Genomic DNA, 7327 nt, shown 5'->3' on the forward strand with positions numbered 1-7327 from the left:
TTTAGTTTTACAAATGTAGGTGCCCATAAATTTTGGCTATACATATTAAGATTTGAGAAGCACCTTGTTGGATATTTTTTTCTTTGATGAGTTTGATGGGTCTTTCCCATTTTTTTGGATTAATATTGATTCAATGTCTTTTTAGGTCGATATTAGAAAGGACATACTAAATATCTGCTTGGAAAATCTTTTTCCAGCCATTTGCTCTGTTAATGTTTATCTTTGGTGTTAAGGTTGTTTTTATTTTCTTGTTTAGTTTTGTTTTTTATTTTTATTTTTTTCATATCCATCTGAAGCCCTGGATACTGTTTTAGCATTAACTCTGTTCATCTGTATGTTTTATTGAGAAATCAAGTACTTTGAAGTTGAGAGATATTAATAACTAATGCTAGTTTGTTTTTTGTCATTTTGAAGCTGATGTTTGTGCATTTGTGTGTGTGTGTGTGTGTGTGTGTGTGTGTGTGTGTGTGGTTTTCTTCTTTTGGTTTTCCTGTTGTGAAATTATTTATTTCCTTTGTTTTCTTGAGTATAATATGATATTTGCCTTCAAACATCTGCATTGCAGGATTTGTAGATAGATGTTATTTCCATTTGTTTTTGTCATGGAAAATCTTGTTTACCCATCTATGATGACTGGAAAATTTTCTTGGTATAGAATTCTGGACTGACATCTATGGAGTGGTAGAAACTGTATGGCGTCTGCATTTATAGACTCTGTTGAGAAGACATATGCAATTCTAATACATCTACCTTTACATGTTACTTGGCCTTTTCCCCTTTCAACTTTTAATATTCTCTCATTGCTCTGTACATATAGCATTTTGTTTAGTTTGAAGCAAGAAAGGAATTTCCTTTCTGGTCCAATCTTTTTGGCTCTTTATAGGCTTTTTCCCTCTCTTTAGTTTAGGGAAATTTTCTTCTATGATTTTGTTGAAAATATTTTCTGTGCTTTTGAACTGAGAGTCCTCTTTTTCTATTCCTATTATTCTTGGGTTTGATGTTTCCATAGTTTTCTGGATTTCCTGGGTAAAGTGTGCCAGTAACTTTTTAAATTTAACAATTTTGACCTGTGTATCAATTTCTTCTACGCTATCTTTTATATCTGAGATTATTTATGTCATCACTGTATTCCATTGGTGATATGTATGTCTGTCATTACTATCTGCTTACATAATTTCTACATGTACAAGATTCATTAATTTCTTGTTTTCTTTTTGTGTCTACATCCATTTTCAGTTCTCGAACAATTTTATTCATTTCTTTCCCTCATTTGTTTGTGTTTTCTTCTATTTCTTTAAGGGATTCATTCATTTCCCCCTTTTAAGGCCAGATCATCTTCATAAGATTGGGCTTAAGGTCATTTTCTTGTACTACAGCTGTGTTGTATCCATGGCTTATGGAAGTAGGATAGCTGGGTGCTGGTGGTGACATATTGCCCTGGCTGCTGTTTATTGTGTTCTATTACTGTTGCTTCTAGTAATCTAGATTTGGAGGTTACAGGTTTAATATCTGTGTTTATCTTTGTTAGATGGGTATTTGAGAAAATTTTCCTCTTGGTTTCCTTTTTTTCTTTCTGGTCTTCTGACTTGAGTGGCCTGGGGTTGTGGTGGCCAGTGATTCTTTTGGTTCAGTAAGTATTTGTCCTGGAATTTCAATGGCCTGTGTGACTTCTGGAATTTTGGTTGTCAATGTTGCCTTTCAGGTGTCTAGAACTAGTGTGTTTTCTAGAAAAGCTGATCTTCTGCCAAAGTTATGGTACAGAATGTAGAGACCAGGTGGTGGGGTGTTTTATCAGGAGTTGCTGAGCATAGGATATGAGGTGTAGTCAGATCTGATGACCCTGATTCCTATCAGAAAAAAAGGCAGAGTTTTCAAGATAAACATTTTTTCTAGTTCTATCCTTTTACCTGTAAATTTTATGATTTCATTCCTTTTAAATGTTTGAGTAGTGTTCTACTATGTAAAATTCATCACATTTTCTTTATTCATTCATTTGTTGAGGTATATGGAAGCGGCTTCAAATATCTTGCTATTATGAATAAAGAACATAGAACAATAATAAAGAATAACAAGAATAAAGAACAATAAACATGGTTAAACAAATATCTCTCTGGCAGGATGAAGTATCCTTTGCATATGTGTTCAAGAGTGGGATACTTCAATCTTAAGATTCCATCTACTCCATCTTCCTAAGGACAGCCTTACTAATTTCCATAGAAGGCATACAAGTTTGCATTCCAGGCAGAAATAGATCAGTTTTCCCCTTACTCCATATCCTCACCAGCATGGGATGTCATCTGTTTTATTGACCTCAGCCATTTTAATGGGTTTAATATGAAATCTTAAAAATTTAATTTGTGTTTTTTTAATGATTAAGAATTTTGAATCAATCAACTACCCTTCCTTCCTTCCTTCCTTCCTTCCCTCCCTCCCTCCCTCCCTCCCTCCCTCCCTCCCTCCCTCCCTTCCTTCCTTCCTTCCTTCCTTCCTTCCTTCCTTTATGTCTTTCATTTGAGTCACTGTTTCTCTGTGTAGTTCTGCCTGTCCTGGAACTTGCCCTGTAGATCTGAGTGGCCTAGACCTTAGATACTTGCATGCCTCTGCATCTTGAAGGTGAAGATTAAAAGTGTGCTTCTCTCTACCCTGCTCAATATCCCTTTAAATGTCTATAAGCGGTTTGAGTTGCCTTTTTTGACCATTGTTTACATGTTTTTTGATATCTAGTTTTGTTTGTTTTTGTTTTTGTTCTTTATATATATTTAATATTAGCCTTCTCCTAGATATATAGTTCGTATAATATTTTCCCATCCTGTAGGTTGCCATGTTGAATGTCAGTGTTCTTTGCCTTAGAGAAGCTTTTCGGTTCCATAAGACCCCATTTATTAACTGTTGATCTTTATCCTAAGTTCACTGTGTATTCAGAAATTTTTTCTTCTCTCAATGAGTTTAAGACTGTTCCTCATTACCTCTTTTATTATATTTTCTCTTATCTTGTTTTTTGTTGCGGTCTTTGATCCATTTAGAATTGAATATGTGCAGGGTTATAAGAATGACTTTTTTTTCTTTATTAACTTGAGTATTTATTATTGAGATTTTGATTGTTATTCCCCTTTTCCAGTTTCCGGGCCAAAGAATGGACCTATTTTTAACCTTCTATATATAGCTATCTAGTTTAACAAGCACCATATATTGAAGAGGCAGTCTTTTTCCCTGTAGTGTGCATTTTTGCCTTTTTTTAAATAAAAAGCAAGTCTTCATAGGTGTGTGGATTTGTGTCTTGGTTTTCAACTTGATTCCATTGATCATAGTGTCTCTGCCATAGTGATATTTTTTAACTTCAAAGCTTTCATAATACAAAGCATTGTCTTATAAAGTAGTTCATATTATTTGTTTTTGTACCTCTACAAAGTCCAGATTCCAAGTTGTATATTAATGAAAGAGATTCTTTTTCTTTTTCTTTTAACTTTTCAGTATTCTTGATTAATGCCATTTTTAAACATTTTTTAGCAAAGAAGAATGTTTATACTCTAATTTTATAAATAAAATCTCATTGATTCAGAGAAAAGCTTGGTGCTTGCTTCTTTAAATAAACAATTCTCACTGTTTTGTTGACATTGTGATTCTGAACAAGGAATGAACTTCCCTCTTCCACTTTGATTTTTAATGAGATTAACCGGAACCACTGCAGCTTGTTTCAAGTAAGAAGCTTTGCCTATAATGTCCAACCTGACCTTGCCATCAAGTCACACATATAGAACAGTGGTCACTCATCCATATCTGAAAAAATGAACTTTAATTTTCTATTAAAGAAGTTAGAATGATTCTGCAGGCAAATATAGGCAGAGTTTTTTCAAAGTGACTTCATTCTGCTTCTGTCAAATGCCAAGAATTTTCTGGCCTTCTGTATTGACTTCAGTATCCAAGACCAGTTAGATAGCATATGTGCTCAGTGATAAATCCAGTATTGTGTGCTCAGGGTCTCTGTCCTTACCTATCCTAGCTGCATTAACCTATCCTTCCTTCCCAGCTTCCCTGTCACCCTTCTTTCTTTCCTCCCTTCCTCCCTCTTTCCCTCCCTCCCTCTCCCCCCTCTCTTTCCTTCTTCCTTCCTTCCTTTCTTTCTTTCTTTTTTCTCTCCAATTCTTCCTGTCTTTGATGTCCCTTCTCTCTAAAGCTATTAACTTACAGTTTTCAGGTTGAACATGTATTTTGGATTAGATTATATTTATATACCAAAAAAGTTATTTCATATGATTATGTCAATATGACTATGTCAATAAATTCAAATGTATATATTAATCTCCTAATATTTTCTTTAGCTTTTTAATAACATGTATGAAATTTCCAGATTAAATGAGAAAAATATAGCTAAGATATTTATGGAATTAATAGTGCAAAAATATTAATGATGATTGATTTTTGTCTATGAATAAATTAAAGAATAAGTAAAAATAGGTAAATAGTCTATCCTAGATTTTTTTTGTTATTCCAAATAAATTTATAAATTGGGCTTTCTAATTCTGTGAAGAATTGAGTTGGAATTTTGATGTGGATTGCATTGAATATGTAGATTTATTTTGATACGATGACCATTTTTGCTATATTAATCTTGCCAATCTATGAGCATAGGAGATCATTCCATAATCTGAGATCTTCGATTTCTTTCTTCAGATACTTGAAGTTCTTTTTTTTCAGTTTCAGTGGGCATCTTTATTGTTTAGTAGATCATCAACTTCTCCAAACATACAGCTGGAATCTCATTGTATTTCCATGCTGTCATGAACAGTGACAAAGCTAACCAGAGGCAATATACATCGAAGAGAGCTAAACTTTTATAGCTCACTTCCTTTCACAGGCAGAATATAAATAGATGCCCTCTACAATGCACAATGGTTTTAGTCACTAAGGAATTTAAATGGGATCTTAAATGTAGACAAATCCCGATGCAGTAAAGATGAACTGAGATGCTGTTTAACTGTTTAGGGTTTCTGGTGCTGCATCTTGCCCACTAGCTGAATCTTGCACTAACACCAAATAGAGATACAGAAAACACTAGGTCGACTTAGGGGCTGTGCACTGGAACCAAAGGCAGGAAAATACTAAACATTGCTGTAAGCATCCACCCCAGGAAGAACTATACCATCCAGGAGCTCTAGACTGGCACTGCCCCCAGTGCTCACATGACTGACTTGATTCTCTGTGTTCCATTTGGTACAGCAAGTGGCAGTGTCTCCACCACCTATGATAGTGATACAACCTTTGGAAGTGGCTTTCACCACCTCATCCATGAGGGACTTGGTTCCCCTGACAAGGGCTTCCCATTCAAATACCCCAACAGGACCATTCCAAGCAATCTGCTTAGCTTGAGCCACAGCTTCAGTATATTTCTTGCTGCTCTTAATACCACAGTCCAAGCCCATCCAGCCAGCAGGTATACCAGAGACCACAGTAGCTTGGCCAGTCTTGGCATTCTCATCAAATATTTCAGCAGTGACAAAGTCAACAGGTAAGGTAATCTTCACACCATTTTTCTCAGCTTTGGACATGAGATCTTTAACAATCTTGGCTCCTTCTTCATCATACAGAGATGTGCCAATCTCCATGTTGTTGAGCACCTTAAGGAAGGTAAAAGCCATTCCACCACCAATGATCATCTCATTGACTTTGTCTATATTATCGATCAGCTGGATCTTATCTGCAACTTTAGCTCCTCCCAAGATAACCAGGAAGGGTCGCTCTGGGCTTTCCAAAGCCTTGGCAAAGTAGTTCAGCTCCTTCTTCATCACAAATTCATCAGCCTTTTGTGGCAGATTCACACCCACCATGGAGCTGTGGGCTCTGTGTGCATGAGCATCATTGACATAGACATCTCCGAGTTTGGACAGGGAGGTTTGGAAAGCATCAGTTTTCGCTGGCTCAGCTTTAACCTTGTTCCCAGAGCATGTTTTCCCTTCCTTTCTTTCTCTACAAGAAAGTGGAGGTTCTCTAGGAGGATGACAATCGCAGCCACTGGGTTGGCACAGGCATTCTCTACTTCTGAGCCCACACAATCCTTCAAGAACAGAACATCCTTGCCCAGCAGAGATTTGAGTTCTGCAGCAACTGGCTCTAAGGAGTACTTGTTGGGCATGGGAACACCATCAGGATGGCCTAGTGGCTCATATAACTGACTTGGCTCAATTGTCCAAGCAGAATTTGATGCTTGGGACAGCAGCCTTGATCCTTTGGTTATTTGTTATCTGGTTGTTCTTCTTAGGAACACTGAAGTCCACCCTCATCACTACCTGCTTCCCCTTCACATCCAGCTTGTCCAAAATCAGCTTGTTAGAAAGGGACATTTTGGCAACACTGTGAGGTCGAGAGGCTCAGGGAAGAGGAAGAGGAGAACACTGCAGAAGACGTGCACTTTTGAATCATCTGAAGTTCTTATTTTACAGATCTTTCACTTGCTTGGTTAGAGTCACACCAAGGTATTTTATATTATTTGTGACTATTTTGAAGGGTGTCATCTCCCTAATTTCTTTCTCAAACTGTTTATTCTTTGAGTACAAGAAGGTTTGAGTTAATTTTATATCCAGCCACTTTGCTGCAGTTGTTTATCAGGTTTAAGAGTTCTCTGGTTGAATTTTTGTAGTCACTTAAATATACTATCATATCATCTTCAAGTAGTGATATTTTGATTTCTTCCTTTCCAATTTGTATTCCATTGACCACTTTTGTTGTCTCATTGCTCTGGCTAGGAATTAAAGTACTGTTTTGAATTAGTAGGAAGAGAGTAGGCAGCCTTGTCTAGGCAAAAATGAGGATATTTCAGTCCTTCTTAGAAGGGGGAAGAAAACATTCATGGGAGGAAATTCAAGGACAAAGAGTGGAGCAAAGTCTGAAGGGAAGGCTATCCAGAGACTACCATAACTATAGATCCATCCCATATGCAGCCACCAAACCTGATCACTATTGCTGAAGCAGGAAGTGCTTGCTGACAGGATCCTGATATAGATGTCTCCTGAGAGGATTTGCCAGAGACTTACTGATACAGATGAGGATGTTTGCAGCTAACCATTGGACTGAGAACGGGGACCCCAATAGAGGAGTGAGAGATAAGACTTAAGAAGATGAAGGGGTTTGCAATCTCGTAGGAAGAACAACAATATCAACCAACCAGACCTCCCAGAGCTTCCAGGGACCGAACTACAATGAAGGGGGGGGTGTGGGATGATGTCATACAGGTGAGACAGACACAAGATAGAATAAGGCCTGTCATTGGACAAGAAGGAAGGATGTTGGGAGAAAAGTTTGAGGGAAGAGGAGGAGACTGGAACAGAAAGGA

The 7327-nt window shown here is 37.1% G+C and overlaps 1 pseudogene; it reads right to left on the reverse strand.

The window, feature by feature from the left end:
- Positions 1–5099: 5099 nt before the first annotated feature.
- On the reverse strand, positions 5100–6338 carry Pgk1-ps4 (phosphoglycerate kinase 1, pseudogene 4; annotated as a pseudogene).
- Positions 6339–7327: the final 989 nt, after the last annotated feature.

The sequence above is a fragment of the Rattus norvegicus genome, chromosome 8 (genome assembly GCF_036323735.1).
Source record: "Rattus norvegicus strain BN/NHsdMcwi chromosome 8, GRCr8, whole genome shotgun sequence".
NCBI lineage: Eukaryota > Metazoa > Chordata > Mammalia > Rodentia > Muridae > Rattus > Rattus norvegicus.